Source organism: Sinohyriopsis cumingii, chromosome 14 (genome assembly GCF_028554795.1).
Source record: "Sinohyriopsis cumingii isolate HCF-2022 chromosome 14, ASM2855479v2, whole genome shotgun sequence".
Classification (NCBI taxonomy): Eukaryota; Metazoa; Mollusca; class Bivalvia; order Unionida; family Unionidae; genus Sinohyriopsis; species Sinohyriopsis cumingii.
Window position 1 is genome coordinate 51,672,566 of NC_142974.1, and position 21,094 is coordinate 51,693,659.

Below are 21,094 nucleotides of genomic sequence, written 5' to 3' on the forward strand. Positions count from 1 at the left end.
ATCATTGTATTCCATCGCCAAAAGAAAAACCCTGGGTTACAGAAGAAATTGTGAAATTGTGTCATGCCCGAAGAGACCTCAAAAACACCAGACTCACAACAGGGGCAATGGAGTACCGAGAAATAAACAAGAATATCAGACAAAAACCTCGAAGAAAGCAAGAGAAGATTGGATTGGACAAAAGTGCACAGAATGAGAGATCAGTCTGATAACGAATAACAGCACAAAGGCATTCCAAATTGTGAAATACTTCACCAGACAGAAGCAACCAAGAATCAGTACCATTCAAGACGAAAATGGAAAATGCCTCACAGAATCGAGAGATATTGCAGAAAGATGCACTGAGTATTGCAAATAATTCTACAGCTATCAGTCCACAGGAGACCCAGAGGGGCTTGAAGTTCCAAACTCCTCATATGATGATGATGTTCCCATTCCCAAATAAGAGGTGGATTCAGCAGTGATAACACTGGAGAATGGAAAGGCATATGAAGTAGACAACATCCCAGCTGAACGAATCAAGAAGGGGGTGGGGGTGGGAATGAGTGATACAGCTACTGCAAAATCTGCAACACAATCTGGCAGACAGGTGAATGGCAAATACAGTGGACCCAGGCACTTATTATAACACCCCCCCCCCCAGAAATGCAATCTCCAGCTGTGCCAAAATTACAGAACTATCAGTTTGATCATCCATGCTAGTACGGTGATGCTGAAGATCACCTTGAACAGACTGAACCCACAAGCAGAAGAAATAAATGCTGAAGAACAGGACGGGTTCCGGAGTGGAAGAAGGACAACAGAACACATATTCAGTCTCAGGGTTCTGTGTGAAAAGTACTCACAACATCAACCAGACATCTATCATGTGTTCATATATTTCAAAAAGGCGTTTGACAGAGTGTGGCATGAGGCATTGTGCGCCACAATGAAGAAGTACAACATGGGTCAAAAGTTGACCAATACCATCAAGCAGCTGTACACCAAGGCTACCAGTGCAGTAATTGCCCAAGGTTATGTGGGGGACTGGTTCCAGACAACAGTCTGAGTACGTCAAGGCTATCTCATGTCACCTACGCTTTTCAACATCTACTTAGAGCGCATCATGAGGAAGCACTGGAAAACCACTGTGGGACAGACAGCATTACAGGGCGTAACATCACCAATCTCCGCTTTGCAGACGACATTGAGGGGCTGGCAGGCAGTGAAGACACTTTAGTGAAGAACCTGGATGAAACATCTTCCAGATCTGACAAGGAGTTAAGCGCTGAGAAGACAAAGCTGATGACAAATAGTGGCAAACAAATCTCAGCCAAGATTATTGTCAGGGGACAGGAACTGGAAACAGTGAGCCAGTTCCAAAATCTTGGTTCCATAATCACCGAAGAGAGATCAAGAGCAGAAACTTTGTCAAGAGCAGCACAAACAACGGCAGCCATGTCAAAGCTAATGCCTATCTGGAGAGAAAAGAATATATGTCTGAAAACTAAAATCAGACTATTGCAAACACTAGTCATCTCAATCTTTTTGTATTCACGTGAGGCCTGGACCCTGACAGCAGAATTACAAAGAAGAATCCAGACACTTGAAATGTGATGCTACAGATCTATCCTTGGTATCTCTTACATAGGCCGCATCACAGATGAAGAGGTGCGTAACACCATCAGGCGCAAATTATGCCAATATGAAGACCCACTCACCACCATCAAAAAGAGAAAACTGAAATGGTATGGCGATGTCACTAGAGCCAACAGTGTATCCACAACAAACCTGCAGGGCAGCGTCCAGGGTGGCAGAAAGAGAGGTAGACAGAGAAAAAAGTGGGCTGACATCACTGAATGGACCAGGACAAGTTTTGTGGAGACAGGCATTGGCACATGATAGAGACAAGTGAATGGAACTCGTCAGATGTTCAGCAGCACAGCGCCTCGACGACCACACTAGGTAAAGATACTGATGATGATGATGATGATGATGATGATGATGATGGTGATGATGATGATGATGATGATGATGATGATGATGATACAAATGTAATGCGCGCATCGACTTATTCAAAAAATCTTTTTATATTTTGTATTTAGTCTTTATCATTTTGTTCTTCTTGAGAGCACAATACAAAACACCCAGCTGATATTGTATACATGCATTCTAGAATTCTCCAAGCGTCAGTATAATAAAAAACGCGTTTACATGCCCCTATTTCCCATACATTTAACTGCAGCATCAACAAAATCATTTGCTATGCCATCACAATTATCACATGATTCCTCGGGGACGATTATTATAGTGATATATCTAACCAAAGTTTTGTCATTTGGGAGGAACACATTGATTGCGGAGAGATGTGCCGGGACTATTCAGCGCCAAACCCTTCCATTACACAAGGAAAATATTGAATAAATACATATAATAGTGCCACTCTGGTATTTAGTAAGACCATCACTGCAACCATCTGGACATTTTATTGCATTTGCTCCTTTAAACGAATCGTCATATCAATGCTTATATATACGGTACATTATTGCCAGGTGTGGACTCATGTAAGTTTTATTGGTGGGAATGGAGAACCTAGTTTTTCGGTCGATATAAATTATACAACGTTCAGTGATCATTCTTGGGATTTAGAAAGCACTGTAAGCGATGCATGTAAAGTGCGAAAAGTATAAATTTCTGAACTCCTGGTTGACGAAGATGTACTTTATGAAGCTAGCCACAACAATGGGGGTAGGGTGGGGGTGGGGTGGATTTCATTACTGAATGCATGAAATCGACGGTCACATTATACATCAGTTATCTTACATTGTAAAGTACGATCATAGGGTTTTGTTATTAAAATGTCATTAACTAAATTTCGTTTCAAAACTATTACTTGATAAATGATATATAATATCCATTTGCTTACTAACCGATGTTTCTATGAGCGAGACACTTTTGATGTCAGAAGAGTAGATATTGTACATTTGATAATGCATTTTCTTTTCAGGTGACAACACTGATACATATGCACTAAAGGTGATGCGGTACGTAAAGACCATGGAAGTAGCGATGATCGCTGATATTAATACAAGTAAAAATGTAAGTATCAGTGCCATGATGAGCACTTTCTTTGCCACAATCTCGACGGGTAATCATAATACATTCTGTAACATTTGAATGGTGAAACACAGTCATGTAATTACTTATTTTGTCATATCATAGCTATATCGATTGTTGTCAATAAAATAGTAACTATCTCATAATTTTCAATTTTCATTGCCTATTTCATTAATAAACTTTGACAAATATTCACTTCTTGTTCTGGCGACATTTTTTGAATATTGGCGACAAAATATTGAGGAAGGCGATGTCTTATCGACACCATTTTAAAAGTAAGAACCATCCCTGAATAATACATAAAGGTTTAACTTCTAATGCAAATATTTCACATTTTCGTCCATTTTACCAATTTCTCGTGCAGTATTATCTATAAACGCATCGATAACCAATCCTACAATCTAAATTATATTTATTAAAGCTATTTGTTATATGATCACGTGGCTCGTAGGGGCGGAGTGAAACAGTATGTTAAAGATAAATGTGTGTTTATATTTGTGCGAGAGAGACGAGGAGAGTATAATTTTAACGAGACTATAACAATTTTAGTCATATCACTACGAATATTTAAAGTGATGCCCAACACTGATGCATCCGGCCAAAGCCATGTAGTATCGTGTCCAGCCCTGTCGCATAATCCTTGCATAAGATTGACCAGTCCTAACACCAACCTCGTAATGCTAAGAGCAAAGCGAGGCAGCTTCTTGTACCATTTGTATATGTCTCTGGCATGACTCGGCATGAGTTCAAATCCGCGACCTCCAGCGTCCGAGGAGGAAGCTCTAACAACTTATTACAATGGTAAAAGTAAAAGCCTGTCTAGTTACTGAGGCAATGTGTGGACATATACACGCGTCGCATGTGCTAAACAGCAGCCGTTACACATTTGATGGCGCTGAGTATATTCATTGCTTTACCCTTAAATATGTTTGACTTACTTCCTTAAAACTTAATAGATAACAGCTTCAAATTAATCCTCCCTCCGGAAAATAAAAATATTGCAACCTGCACCATGTTCTGCAGATGAATCATAATTTATGTTGCACGTGCTTCTCGTGGGTCGATGGTTCTTTCTGGGATTTCCCCGTGTTCTTCCTCCACCAATCATGCTAGCCGCCATATATAGCCTATCGTGTGCTGAACAGTGGCGTTAAACCCTACAGCAACAACAATTACATTGAGGTCTAACTGGGGAAATTAAACATAATCCTTCCACTTCATGCCACAAAACACGATACACAACGATCATGACGTTGTTTCTGTGACGAATACATCGTGAAAAGGATTAAGGTCCATGGTGGGAACGTGGATGTTCCATATAATACGATGAGCGTACTGTAATGAATGTAGGATCTTTGAGGATTGCAAAACACACAAATTTGAAAAGCCAATCGTCCTTGTATCCTAAAGAAATGTTTAGACAGGCCTCATCAATTCATTTTACAGGCAATGTTTTTATGCTGTCTGTAAATAACATGCGCTTGGAACTGTAAAGAATCTTCGACGATATATGTATGTAAAAATGTTTTAGGCAAATTATATTTTATTTATGCTATGATCGTACTGTGTCTCGTGTAAATGATATCAGAGCTATTTAATATAAATATATTTCAAATATCCTCTCGCTACATACCGGTGAAATATTCATGACCGTCAGAACTCCTTTCGATATTGCTAACACACCTTTATGGACCGGAATATAATCAGTCAATATACAGGACAGTTATATCTCAAATGGCATGTGTTTGCAGTTGTTTAATACCGATATGATTCAATTGAAATATAGTTGAGCGGCTTTCACTATTCACGTATGAAATGGAGCAACTGTGCACGCACAACCTGCAAATCGGGCCAAGTTCAAGAAGCGAAGATATATTTATAAGATAACAAGGTTACATTATCAGCAAACAAAATGATACTAAATTAATTTAAATTAATTACTGAATCTTGTAATGTGTATCATTGCTCCATTTGTTATATTTTATCAGCATTTTGTAGTTTGATGACACTGCTAGTTTTGTGAGAAAACTGTTTACTTGCTTAGACAAAAGAAAGAAGCTTCACTAGCAACACTTCAGCTAATATATGCTGATTTTTAGTTCAATAGTAATGGGTTAGTCGATGCTATTGTTTTTAGTCCAATCTCTGTTTTAACTGCTCATCAACTAATAATCATACTAGATCATTGCGTCCACAAACCCGTAAAGATGTCACTTTAATCACATATTCATATTTCACGTTATGTTTCAGCGTTTGACCTAAGACCAATTAAGCTTTTTGCATGAAATCTGCATATTATCCTATCCTGTTTGTCATCAGTAATAAATAGGTGCATTGAAAGGCCGTGTGCTAGATAGTATACGCTTCATTAACGTTGGTAACAGGTTTTGGTACATGATTGTATTAGAATCAAGAAGATGGCGTAATATGCATCTCTGCAATGCCTAATCACTGAGACCTAGGTTTTAGATTTTGTTACTTTTTCATCAACAACGCTTTTCTCTCGTTACTTACAAAAAATGTTACGTACAATAGCTCACGTGTGACATACATTTTTTAAAAGGATTACATCAATGTGTACTATATTTCTTCTTCAATGATATAATGAAATGTTGGTGCTTCGAATTCATTTATTCAGTTTGGTTATGCTTCACTTTTTAAATGGGATACGTGGATACACATCTGTTAGCGTAATCAAACAATGTCACTCAGAGATATTTTATACTCTACTGAGATGTGTTAGCTAGGCACATTCTGACAATTACTTCATATATTTGCCCACCATACATTTCTCCTAGCCTACACAGGATGTCCATTGTAATCAGTGCAGATAAGAATAAGTCAATACGTTTATTCAGTTGTAAACGGATGTTCCCGTATTCGTTATTATATCTTATGTTAGGGTCGTTCGACTATATACAACATAATGCATCTTTATGAAAATAATTATGACTTCTTAGAGTATGTTACACTACATCAGTTGTTAATAGATGAAGTTTTATTTTTCAATCAACAGCTACTAGAACAATCTGGTTTTCTTTTTGTTTGTAAGAAAAAGAAACACTAAGCGATAAAGTCTAGATAAAAATAAAAACAATCAGTTTTGAAACCGCACCGGCAAAAACAAATATGACATGACTTGTAAACTATATCCACATCATTGCGGTTACGTATTCATGCCAACGTTATTTAGATCTTTACAACTAGGGGTTTAAAGGGTTAAAACAAAAGTATCGAGAATATTCATAGAAGTACTTTCTTAGATTGTACGTTCAAGTGGTCATGAATGTAATATCCTACGTATCTGAAATTGTTCAATCAATGTAATAGTAACTGTAAGACTTAATGACAGTGCATAGCTTATGCAGTACGCATATCAATGGCAAAGTGGGCATATACATCCTTAGCGACTCAGCCATGTCAATTTCGATAGGTTACCAGGCTAATTGAGTCTGATCCACCTGAAAGTTAAATGTGTTTACTGCATTATGCATGTTTTCCAAAGTTTATCAATGTACATTAATGATATTAATGATGCATGAATCGTGATTATAATAATTCCATCGTTATTAAAATTATGTGACTCTCAGGTCAGGTTGAGGCGAAGGATTAGTGTACAAAAAATACAACAATTAATATGTGGGCAAATTACGAAAGTACCGTTGATTTCAACATGTTCTAAATGCATTCGAATATCTCATCGAGAGTCAGCTAGCAATATTTATTTGACTGCGTAGCTTTCCATTCATTCATTCACACACATACACACACACACACACACACACAAAACACACACACACACACATATGCATCAAACATATCCACGATATATGCAAACTTTACAAGACACAACGTTCAACCAGCAAATTAGCTGCAAATATGTGAAAAGAATGAAAACCTCTAGTGGTTTCAATGTGTGTGAAAGGTTTCAATGTGTGTTTTTGGACAACATGACTAATATTGGTCTCCCACATATTGATTCACAACACTAATTGCATGCAGGTAAACAAGATTTATTAGAGTCGGATCACCGAAATAAAAATTGACCTTTGCACAGCTCAAATCAGTTTTAATATTACATTATGCCAATGTATAATATTTCTCATAAGCAAGTTAAATTATACTTGTATTGTTTTTTCAAAGGACTATGTACAGCGTACATATACCGAAATATACAATATTTTAAATATAAATTGTTTCAAGAGTGCAAGTATCACAGATATATGTTATCTTATCGCCTTAAACGGGCACAGTTTCGTGAATGTAAAGCAATATTGGCGTCGTGTTGATTCAATTCACAGTGTATTTATCTTGAGGGATTTTGACAAGTTATTATGCTCATTACGTATCATTTATTCAAAAATAGTGACATGTTTGTTCATAGCAGAGCATTAATGCATTCTTCATTTTACAGACATTAGGCCCACAAATATAAAAAACTTACGCGGTTTGGATTAATGCATATCTCTGCCTCTTTTTTCTGAGTATATGTATCTCTCTCTCTCTCTCTCTTTCTCTCTCCTCCACAATGCAAAGAGTAGGCGTGATATTATACAAGAAGATGTAAAATATATTAGCTTATCTCTTTTCGGTTTGTTAATTTGGCAGATTGTCAGATGTTAAGTCAAAGTATTTTTGGATAGATGCCTTCTTATGCCGTCTCAGGTATACCGCCTTACCTTACTCCCAATACTGTGGCATCACTATACAGTCTTCTTGTCTTTATTTGCCTTTAAAGGTTAAAACCTGTCTCGTATCATCGTGGTCAAAATCGTTTCATAGATTATAATTTGTATTCGTAGATCTCATCACTACTTAAATATACATGAAAAAATTTCCAGACGCAGGCTCAGGACAAATACGGTTAATATAATAAAATTCATTGATTCAGCATCTCCTTGACCAACATCGCAATGTTTATTTATATTGAAAAAATGTTGAAAGTGCAGAAATTAAAGTTTAAACATTGTAAGGATGCACTACATTGATTATTTTGTGTTGTTTTGCTCCTTAAGACAGTTTACTCTCTAAACTCTATGTAGCCTAGATTTAATTTCATTAAAGGTAATGCTTTATCCAGGGCTTGGGTTTAGCCAGTATTTAGTATTTCCGATTTTTTAATGCTGCAATAATCTCAAAATCTTTCAGCATCAAAGTACAGTGTGATGACGCCAGATTTAAAAAGTGTGGAGGATAAATACACTTTGATATTGAATGAATGATTTCTCATTTTCATAAGATAAAAATGACGGCGCAGTTTGAACAATGTTGCCGTACTTTCTTTTCCAAGCTACTCCTTGAATAGGGAAATAATTTATTTGCTCAAATAAAATTATTTTCATTGTCAATACACAATGCATGTAAATGAAACTTAATGTCCGTGTTTTAATGTGTACAAATACATATAGAAATAAGTATGGTACATTACCTGTATCCCTTGTTCCAATCACTGTAATATATGTAGAATTAAAACAGTTGGACCTTGCACTCAATTGTGCGATATAAAGGATATTACATGATATACCGGCGCAGGCTATTTCCACATGTAAACATGCTGGTGGCACGTGATCCCGATAGCTTTCCATGTATGAGTGTTTAGTGGTTTAATTGGCTACCGATGTGCAAATTGGATATATTGTGCGGCTCAAATTTAGATGTTGATCACGCTTCGGGATTAATACAATTGCAATCTATACTACCTTGTATTGAGATAAACTGTTTCCCACTGTTTTCCAAGATTATTAAATAAGAATACATAAACCATGCGAGTGAGCCATCAAATGATCACACTTACAACATAAGGATACATATATGAGTTAGTGATAATAACACCAAAGCAACATTTTAATTAAGAAGGTCGTCAGTGGTGCATTGAGATTGAGGACCTTGTCCGTGCATGTTTGTCTCTACCCACAAGCTGGAATTATTTAGTAATTAAAGAACCTTCACAAAACATGCAAGTGGTATGCACCAAATTTGTATGCAGAGAGTCGACTGTGTCTAAATAGGCTTGGTGAGCTGTTTAAGTCGTATAATGTCATACCTGTTTTGGCCAAAGCTGTGAAAGATAGTGAAGCAAGGTATTTGATGAATCATTCTAGGAAATATCAGTACAGGTACGAGTCAACCACTTCAGTGGAAACAGAAGAATATCCAGATGAACCAAATTCACGCAGAACATTTGCAAAAGCAACCTGCGCCTGAAAATGGCGAAATGGAAGAACAATACTAATGGATAGACGATGACGTACACGGGAGGGCAAATCAACGGTTACCAAAAGGTATAGACACAAAGGAAGGTAGAGGCTTTTGCGGACTTTGTGACAATACAGACCTTGCTGATTGATGGGAACATTTTATATCGTACTTTTGTGCGGGCAAAAACACACCATAAGTCATTAATTACGCCTCTTCGATTTATCGGCAGTTTTTTAACAATGATATTATTGACAGAAATACAAATCGCGCGCTATTGCGTGAATTTGCTGAACAGAACGCAATTTGTACACTGTTGATCCGCCCTCAAATTATTTCCGGCGATATAGCAAAATGTTATAGATACAAACCAAAATATTACATCGACGATTACAATCTGATCAGCGAAACCATAATTCAGTGTGACTTGTTTTGTGCGTTACCTCTGGTCAATCTCGGACAGATGAAATCTCACTTGAATCGCTGTGAGTTTATTACCGTTGGTCCAATATCCAATAACAATTGTTTAGCGGTTTGTCCTCGAACAACATATTTATAATTTCACAAAACCGTAGAACATATTCGAGTATGATAGAACTTCCGACAGGTGCATACTATCTTACCTTAGTCAACAATGAGATCCGACGAATAACTGGCAATGACTATAACATTTATCTACATAAACACGAGGTCCTACTTAGCTATGTGATTGCATTTAAATCTCCACATAATTTGTTCATCATTCGTCATTCGTCGTTGAAAGCAGTTCTTTGTTGGCCAAAACAAGGGAAAACTGATAAAATAAAGTGCTAATGCCATAGTAGAACATGCCAACAAAGGTATTAAGTTCTTATTTAACAGCGCACATTATTTCGTCGATGCAAGGGAAATCGATCCAAGTCTTGACAGTATAGACGTTACCACGACAATTATTGAACTCACAATATACAACAAAGATTACACTAGAATAGAATACCCACAATTATGTTTGTCAATGATGCAACTGATGATGCAGATAATAGACCAAATACGCTTAAAAATTCAGTTAAGTTCTCGTGTGCGATTTCATACAGTCACGTGTTCGTAAGGTTATTTGTACACTTAAACACAGTCACCTTATTTCATAAAAGCAACACGAACATTTTTGACGTCCAATAGATGCTGCTGGTTAAGCGGTGTTGTCAATATTGGCATTGTGCAAGCATGTGCGGACCCCTTCACTGACTACATAATCACGCTTGTTACCGTTTACACAGTCAGGAAGCACATCAACAATGTCGCTTCTCGCACCTGCCCCAGATGCAAACCCACTATCGGCTATTGTTGGACAATTTACTTAGCAAATATGTACCCAACACGGTTTCATTGCACAAAACCATGTGTTCGTGGCGTTTCAAAATGCGAATCGAGATAACAATCAAGAGCAAAGCAAGATAGTATTTTATACCTCTGTAGTGAGGTCTATTTTTGGAAACGTTGACTTGACTATGCAACATATACTAATCACACTGTGGGAGCAAATCACAATCTTAGATCGTAACGGAACCAATCTCATAGCTGTTATGTATATTTAATTTAATTGTTTGTCTGTTAGTTTTACATTTTTGTTATTTTATTACATGTTATTTTATTGTAACATTGTGTACTGGATTTCACCTTGTCCAAAATTGAGTTCATTTATGCTTGACGAGATTGAACTTTTTTGCATTCATTTATGTAAACAACTAAAACAAAACTTCATTATACTGTATGTGTATGATATTTTTAATCAAATTATTATTCAGGCAAACAAGTAGTGGTAAATATGTTGATCAGGGTCAGGTGTTTTGAAAAATCCAATGTGAATTGTATATACTATTGTGTTGTAAGTAAACAAGGGTCGGTATGTCATTCGAGAAGATTATTTTCCATCAGGTAATGGTTCTTTTTAGTAAATGCTAATGTGACCCGAGTTCAAGCAGAGAACCATATTATCTTGTGACTGTAAGAGTTTTACCAGTTGTGCTTAAACATCTAGCACTTTTTAGTTGTGTAACGTTGTGTCCAATTTGGGTTGACTTTTATTTTCTTCTAAGTATTGAGTTCAAGCGATTATTTTCCCTGGAAATACAAACGTGCTCTGACAAGATTCTTGGATAAAGACATTCATTGAAATTTATACTGGATTTAAACCTGGAATGATGTTTCTGTGATTCAACAAGCGACTGTTGACACATCAGTGCTTCGTAGACCATAACATGCACGACATCGTCTTCAATTTTACATCTTTTCGGGGCTTTTATTACTAGGACTTGTGTCTTTAGTTCATGGATTATTTTGGGATTTGATTCGCAATACCGTAAGTTCATTTTTTATTTTTCACTGTTTATTCTAGAAATAAATGATCTGTTGAATCATACAATGCTTATTGTCTTCACTCTATTATGTTACTTATTTGAAGAGCATAAACTCATAAATGAAAAATGGGCGCTTGTCCATGGGATTAGAAATTTTCACAATTTTACAGAAAACGTTTTCGAAATTTTTAAATACCAAGTATTATCTCACATGTTAGAAATCGTGAGAGTGAAATCAGCAGGCTTTATCCTATGTTATTAAAACTGGAGATCTTTCTTTCAAATCTTCTCGAAGAAAAAAATAAATTGCTTCAGCTTAGCTGAAAATATGATCTTTTTGAGGTAAAACCTTCCTTAACGAAGCAAGAAAGAAACAATATTTTGGTCCAATATTTGGTGGATACAAGTACTTTGATTTTAATTAGTAAGTAAGCATCAGACTCTAACATAAAAATAAAGAAATTAATATTACAATACAAGATAGTATTAGAGTTAAGATAGCTTGAACTTAAGAAAGCTGGAGAAATGGGAAAGAGAGAGAAAGAAATGCAGAAAAATAAATGCTGATTTGAGAAAGAAGAGTTATAGCAGGAAAACATACAAGTGCAAATGCATTGAAGATAAAAGTGCTTTGTTTTGATCAGTGAATCTGTACCAGACTCTGCCATAAAAGTATAGGAATTAAAAGTAAAATACAAGATGAAATTATAGTTAGGAATGCTTGAACTACATACAAAGGAGACGCAAATGCAATTAGATAAGGGGGAAAAGAGAAGAAAGAGAAAAGAGAAGAAAGTGCTATTGGAAAAAGAGGAGAGAAAGAGAAACAAATGTAAATACAACTGGACAAAGAGGAGAGAGAAGGAGAAATGCAGTTTCATAAAGAAGACGAAAATGCCATTCGAGAAAGAGAAAGCAAATGTCATTCGAGAAAGAGGAGAAACAAATGCAGTTACAGAACAAAATGAAACAAATTCAACTGCAACTAGAAGTGCAGAGTGAAAAAGATAGGAAGAAGGGAATATCAATTTATATTTATAGAATTATAACTGGCAAGTAAAAAGCACATTCCCACTTTAAACTCAAATAAAAGTTTTAAAGCTACTAAGAATATTAAGTTAGTGCACCGTTTTAAAGGAACAGAAGCAGATAAATATTTTCCTCATTTTGAAAATAAAATGCTGAAAATTCGAAATGACCAAGAGGGCATTGGACGGTATTAATACGGTGTGCACTATTTGGCAAAGCCCGATACATGTATGCATCCCGGTCAGTACAGCAGAGTACTCACCATGATCTGGTTGAGGAATGCATCTTAATGGTTTCTGAGTTAGTCCCAGAGGCTCATCGGTACAAATTCAGGAACTATAAAAATGAAGCTGGACAAACCATTGTCGAATGTGCAAGAAAAACGGAGCCGATATTTGATAGGTTGTGCTTAGTCAAGAATGTTGAGCAAGTTTACGAAACTCTCAGACAAATTTAATTGATTGAAGAGTTCAAGAACAGTGTCCATAGTGATCATAGTGACATTAAGACTCATCATGCTGAGAATCTGGTCGAAACCTTGGAAAATGCTGCTCGTGCTTCTGAAGAGTATTCATTAGTTCATAAAGTTTCTTTTGTAAGTAGGTTTCCACTCGGCAGTCGTCTGGTAAAATGCCAGTCCTTCTAAAATTCAATCTGGCACAAGTTTTAGAAATCAAGTTTCTGACAAGACTGGTCAGAAAACCTTATCTCTTCATACGTGTACCTATTGCAAGAAGAAAGGACTCGTTAATTCTGATTGCCACACATCAAAATCTAATCATAGGAATTAAAACAGTCCTATTCCAAATGCTCTTATTTATATGAGATCAAGGTCACGGTTTGTTGGGTTTAATTTGTTATGGAGACGTATGAACTATTCATGTCGAAAGGTTCTATATCACTCATGCGTGATTAAGCCGCTCATCTATATCACTCATGCGTGATTAAGCCGCTCACATTCCTATTAATTTGTTAAGGGACACAGTAACTTCTCATATCTCACGGAATTGTATAAATCCTTTCTTTAGTTAAATACGTGTATTTAGGTTACGTATTTTTGTGTAAACGATACCCGAAGGGAAATTTATGCATATTCTAAAAAGTTTCGAAATAGTGAGTTCAATTCATTTTATGTCGCATTTTATGTCGCAGGTATGAGATGCTTTCGATGGGAAGAACTTAATAGATTCAGCGCACATATGATGTATTGCGGCATCATCTGTGTATACATACCTTACTGTAGGTCAACATCTTTACATTACGGAACGTCTTGTAAGTGAGCCATCTACTTTAAGGACTTGCACATATTCAGCTGTATATTTGATCAGAGTGACCAGAATGATCGGTGTCGCAGCTGAATAGCTGTGAGGAGTGGCCAGAGTGATCAGAGTTATCGGAGTGATTGGTGTCGACGTGGTACCAACTGCAGAGCTAACCAGGAAAGTCGACAATAGCAGCTGTGAAGCTCAACCCCAGCACTCATAGAGCTGAGTAAACAGTGTTGCTGGTTGAGTAGCAGCTGATCGGGCGTTGCTGACCACGATTGGTGAATTGAGCTGATTGCTTGATTGACCAAACTTGAATACTGGCTGCTTGATTGACGAGTGTGACTTATAGCCAAATGTCCTGGTAACGGAATGTTTAACTCCATACATAAAATATTTTAGCCGTGGGTTTATAATATCCAATGTGGTTTTGGGACTATACATATATTTTGCACATCTCTCCCATTGTTTTCGTCATTTGCACTATTTGAGTGAATACATTTTTACTATCTGATAAAAATACCAGTTTTACTTTTGAAGTTCATTCTTTCGTTGCGAAATCATTGTGAATCGTTATTTCCTTGTCCTTGTACTGTGTCGGGTCATTTATTTATATTTTCATTATTTTGTTCGTGCCGATTATGTTAATTGATATAATATTTAGACATTTTACGCGCGTATTAATCATACTTCTTTCCTCAGTAAAGTCATTCGTCATTAAATATTGTATTGTATCACCATCAAAAGTGTTCTGTTGTAAATCCGAAATTCCACCGGGTTTTCATGCTACAAATGGTGTCTGAAGTGGGATACTTATATTGTTTCATTATTATTGTATGATCTTTTATGTGTTTTAGACGCTCTTGACAAGATAGTGAGATTATGTAGTCGTATAACATTACTTTATTTTTTTGTACACCTTTCATGTTTTTGTTGCCTTCCGAGGAGGAAAATACGGTTCGTTGAAATTATAGTAATTACGCTTTTTCTGCATAATAGTGCACTCTAAGTTGGTCATATTAGAGTTTTGAAATGTCATCAATGAAAAAAACTTGTAGAACTCGGAAAAATAGTTTGGCTACGAGGGGGAGTCCCTTGTAAATTGTTTTCGTGTTCAAAACAATAGAGACTACATCATACGTCATCGTCTTCCATCTTGGAATATTCGTCGGGACTCGAACTTGGAATCATTAGAACATTTCAATATTAGGACTTTAAAAATTTGTATAAGTGGATTATTCTTGCATTATTTTTGGATTTGATTTTGGAAACCGTAAGTTCTAATAATTTCTAATTTTTACAGTATTTTTTAAAGGGAAATAAATTATTTGTCATATTTTTCAAAGCTTATTGTTTTCAGTCTTTTTTTGCGTTACTGTCTAATCGAGCCTAAACACGTAACAACGATAGAACGGTATATGCCATAAAAGGACTTTAAAACGGATATTTTATTTTATGGCTGGCAGGAACACCTGCGTGGATAAACATTCATTCCCATGTCAGTGCTAATTAGTATACGAAATCCGATTATAATAATGCATTCTGATTAGGCTGCTTAAAGTTCCGCTATTATTACCATGCACGCATTGCCCTAGAGCAAGGTGAATGAGGAAACCGCCTTGGGCCCCGCGCTTTCAAGAAATCAACTCTGCAATGTAATGCTTTGTTTGGGGCCCCGCGCTCATCGCTTGCTGTCATGGGCCCCGCATGATGACTAGGGCCATGCACATCATAGGGTCTGGACTGTTACCATGCAATGCTTACAAAATTAGGTAACCGTTTATTAGAGCATGTATGGTGTAGTTCGTGTGCTAGCCTATGCGCATGTCGAGCAAGTGCTTCCTAGTGCAGTATCAAATTATTCATGTTCATATATGTAGCAATATGAAACAATATCAGACCGATTCCAAATCTGTTTTACCTAACATATGTTATATATTAAACATTTAACTTTCTTACAAACTGAATTTTAAAATATATTCCCTTAATTTGCTAGCTTTAACGATACCGCTAACACAATATTTGCTACATCATATCTAGGATATGGGAGCTAATTCTCTTTCTTAAGTCAACGAGAAACAGACAGACGGACAAAGACGGCGAAAGAGAGCAGATAAGTGCTGGCCTGGGTGGAGTGTCCGCTTGCGATATTATATTTTTCGTCCGATTCTTCGCCGCCCAATTTGCCGCGGTTGCCTTGTAATCTGCACGCTGAATCATGTCATAATATTTAGTCTATTTTCGATGGTTTTAACGGCAGTTTTTGGTTGCTATATCGTGTTTGTCAGCAAGGTGCTATTTCCAAGGACACACGGAATGAGTCAATTAAGGCTCACTTGAGTAGGTATAAACATATAGCCAATGTTAGTACTGTTGCGGTTACACGAGCTGTAATAATATTCAAGCAAAATAAGGAACTACACTGCATTTCATCTATTATAGGTTGCCACGTAAGTATATGAAACCTTTCCCTTCAGCCCCGCATGTCCTTCGTTTATCAGACATTGTACACTCTAAATGATAAACTGCGTTCCTTACTTTGTTTACAAGAAACATTTCAGATTTGTATTTAAGTCCAAAGTATGCATTCATTATCTTAACGCAACTTAACTCATCACTTATTTAAATAATCTGAAAGGAAATCAATATGTTTTGCAGAGACTTTAGCACGGACCTGGTAATTAATCATAAGTGGGGAGCTCTTGGATTAGTTTGACTTGATTTCATACGCGAAGAAAAAAGTCATTTCAAGATAAACCCCGGCGCCCTTGGCGGTAACAACAAACGATTCGTTGCAATACGTTCATGAACATGTGCTCAATGAAGTGTTATCTCATGCTGTCAGTGAAATTATTGATCTGTTTCATTTTAAGCAAATATTTGATATAATACTTTAACGGGCAAAAGGTACATACATGCATGCATCTGTTAGTCAGCCAAAGTTTATGCATCTGATATTAGAATAAAAAAATGGACAATCGTTTGTGCTGTACGAATTATACCTTATTTTATAACACTGTAGAATCAGTATATTACTCGTTGGTATATAATTGTATGTTAAAATGATTGGATAACTGGATGTATACTGATTTTCTAAATTATAAGTATACATACATACATATATATATATATATATATATATATATATATATATATATATATATATATATATATATATATATATATATATATCTATATATATCAAAGATCGCCATACAAACAACTTCATAAATGAATTTAACGTGCAGACATGAGAAAATGTTGTGTTGTGGATCTTGTGGATTAAGAGAAATGGTTTCAGCATTTAAACATCTTACTCTTGTACATACGTTAGACCTTATAACATTACCACTTTCAATTGTTAATGCCACGTTGAAAAATCAAAATCACACACACACACACCTTTTTTAAGAAACATGCATATCTATGTTTGTGTCGCCATACCATTTGTAAATATAACCATATAAATGTTTAATTCCTGAATATTCCATTATAAAGTGTGGCCGGTAATGAATTACGGTTCAAACTTTGGAGTGTAATACCGGATAATCTAAAACACAGTTTTGATAGAATTCAAATTTACCATTTATGCAAAACAGATCAAAATAAATCTACATAATGTTCTATGAGCCTTAGTCCTTTTGAATTTAAATGTGCTATATACCTTTACCTTTACCTACTAATGCATTATTATATTGAAATTAAACTGTTTAGATAGTTTCAATGTCATTGATGTTTAACACATATTATTTTACCTAGTTCATGTAGATTGTTTGTCATTTGAGCTCTGCTTTGTAAATCTATTGTTCCTATCAGGTACAGACCATATGTTGATGTTCCTAATTATGAACCGGCTTTCCACTATATTAAGATATCCGGGTGGGATTTTCGGATTCACAACAGAACACTTTTAACAATGATATACAAACAGTGTTTAATAATGGATGACTTGCATGAGCAATTAATTATGAATATGTGCGTTTATATTTAATGAAAATATTGGATTTAATTAACATAAGAACGCACAGTCTTTATGATGAAAAATACAAATAAATTAATTTAGCGAATACAAAGACAAGAGTTGAATGGTTCACAACGATTTGAAAATGAAACGATGGAAATTGTTTACACAGGCAGTAAACGATGTAACATTTTACTCATGTAGTAAAATGCATTCACATAGGTAGTGAAATTATGGTGATACAAATTAAGGACAACAAAATAGAAACAGATATACAACTTATCTTTACAGTCCCGAAATATGAATCATGTTTTACGAACCACCAAATTAGCCCACGGCTAACAAATTACATGTACGGAGATACACTCCGTCAGCAGTACACTTTGTTTAAGCTCCACGGCTGCTACATTTCAGCTTCACAGCTGCTACAGACTCCGGACACTCGGAACACTTCAGAACACTCCTAACATTAGACCATCCGGACCTTCCAGACACTCCGGACATTAGACCCTCCGGACACCCTAGACATTAGACACTCCGGATAGACCGGACACTAGACCCTTCGGAAAATCCGGACACTGGGCATTCGACACTAGACAGCTCTACAGCTGAATATATGCAAGTCCTTGAAGCAGACTGCCGGCTGACAAGACTTATCCGTATAGTCAAGAAATTTACGTACAGTGAGGTAGTTATACGCAGACATGGTCTGTGTATTTTAGGCATTCGGTTCGTTTCATCGAGAGCACTTAACACGTGCGGCATGGGATCAACAAAACTCATTATCTCGAAATACGACAAAATATACATAAATCACCCTCGGATATCGTTGTACACCAAAATCGAAACACGAGTAAAAATATTAAATACATAACAGAGTTTAATTCCGTGACATCCTCTCACATTTGAAATACACGTCGGTGTATTTTACCCGGAATCTGTACATGACTGTTTCTTACCGCATGTGTTTGATATTAAAGTTGATTGGAGTTATATCTGGCTGCCCCGTTTACAGAGCCGCTTTATGTTCATAAATACAATATTTGCTTGTATTTACCATGGATGACTCATTTCCAAATATTCTATTACAATAAATGCTGTCAGGTTTTGTTTTACTATTACAATTGAATCATATATTTCTTTTTGGAGCATTTTCAGTTTATGCATATATATTTTCCTTGATTTTCTAAATGTTGTAAATGAATAATATGAATATATCGATATGTTATTGTCCAGAGTAATTCGTTTTGTATTAGACTCACTTTACCTGATTTCCCCTAAAGTGTACACAATACTGTTAACTACTCAAACTCTCAGGTAAAATGTACACCTGTATCGATAGGTGTCTAGACCTTGAATGGATGTTCAGTCGAACATTTCGGGCTACAAACAAAGAGGTTCAGACTGCAAAAGTGTTGTTTTGTTTGTTACTAGGCTCGTAGACATATATGTGGATATAGTGATAAATGCAAACAACAATTCTATCGGTCTAAAAGTTTACTCAAAAGATGAAATATTGAGAGAGAGAGAGAGAGAGAGAGAGAGAGAGTGAGAGACTGAATGACATGGGTATGTAGGAAGATAATTATGTGTTCAGAATAGTACCAAATGGCAGACACACACACACACACACACACATATGCATGCATGCGTACATACATACATACATATGTTTTTGCGTCCACTTGATGTTTGTTAATTTTGAAGATGACGTTATTAGTGTTTCATTAGTTTAAGAAAGGTTAATATACTAATCATATTAAGGCACTTATCAATTTGATGTAAATATCATCAGTCTAGGACTGAGATTTAACTTATCAATTTGATGTAAATATCATCAGTCTAGGACTGAGATTTAACTTATCAATTTGATGTAAATATCATCAGTCTAGGACTGAGATTTAACTTATCAATTTGATGTAAATATCATCAGTCTAGGACTGAGATATAATACAAACCACATGATAAAGTTAAGTTTAAATCGTATTCCGGCACCTTTGATTAGGACTGAGAAAGCAATATATGGGACACATTCAGTTGCCTCAAATCGGTGATAGGTGTACGACACTTTATATAGTTATATTATAATTGTATGGTGTCAATACACCAGACTTACAACTTTGATATTGCGGTTAAACACTATTCTTTTTATGATCATCGCTCGTTCAGCTGGAAATCTACATAATACGTCTACTTATGGTATGAAAAATGCAATATGTCATGATAATCAAGTCCCAAACAGGCAAACGTTTTCCTACGGATTTGCACAGCAAGAATAATCGAATTTTCAGAATGAATCAGTATATAATTTACAATCAAGCAATGCACAGATACATAATGTATTGTCTTATCTGTTAATGACAAGATATATCAATCACTTTTCTGGTGGTTGCGGCGTATCAAACAGTTAAATGTACGTTATGATTTTCTAATAACGTTTTAAAAGTTCCTATGTCTTCTGTGTCAGTTGCAGTATTAAATCGAGTCATTGGGACAGCGTTATTGTAAGTCGAAGGTTTTGTACATTGATGTGTCATGTGTTACCTTTACGCTTGAGTGCGTAGAAGGGTAGTAACATCAGTACTAACAATACTAAGGTTTTGATAATGGCGTTTTCGTTTTGTTTCTTTGTTGTCGTATATCGGCTCACATTGGCTACGGGATTCAACTGATAATATTAACATGTCTAATGTTTCTACCATGATATGTTAGGAATGCTTCCCTGTGAATGTTCCTTAACGTCACATATGTTCTAAATCAGTTGCTCATTCAATTGCAGCTTCGAGATAATAATTTGCTGAGTGTTCATCGTGTTCCCCTCTCCGTCTGTCCAACTGACAAATGAGCCGCTCAGAGCACAGTGACAACTAATGGGTAGAATACAAAACTCCTCTTGTTTCTCATTATGCTAATAGTTTATACAAGTATCCAAGAAATTGATTTCCACACTAATAGCTCTTAAAATCTTAAGTGTGAGACATAATTGTCTCCTAGTGAAAATACCACAGTCCGATTTACTATTATCTACCCCAGAATCAAGATTAAATTAGTACTGACCGGGACAAAATTGTCTGAGACATAATTATCAAAGCAATATTACCACTGTCTGGACCAGTACTGTCTAATAAATCACTGTACCCAATTAACATAAGCCCTGTCCGGGTCAGTATTGTCTTACATGTCGTTGAATAGAAGTATGAATATCACTATAA

General features: G+C 36.0%; 1 long non-coding RNA gene across 1 annotated transcript in view; it reads right to left on the reverse strand.

Moving 5' to 3' along the window:
• LOC149783792 (uncharacterized) overlaps positions 1-8,767 on the reverse strand; it is a 15,813-nt gene extending 7,046 nt beyond the window's left edge. The window contains exon 1 of the long non-coding RNA XR_016413973.1: positions 8,525-8,767. This is a non-coding gene — a long non-coding RNA (uncharacterized LOC149783792). The remainder of the gene's footprint in view (positions 1-8,524) is intronic.
• Positions 8,768-21,094: the final 12,327 nt, after the last annotated feature.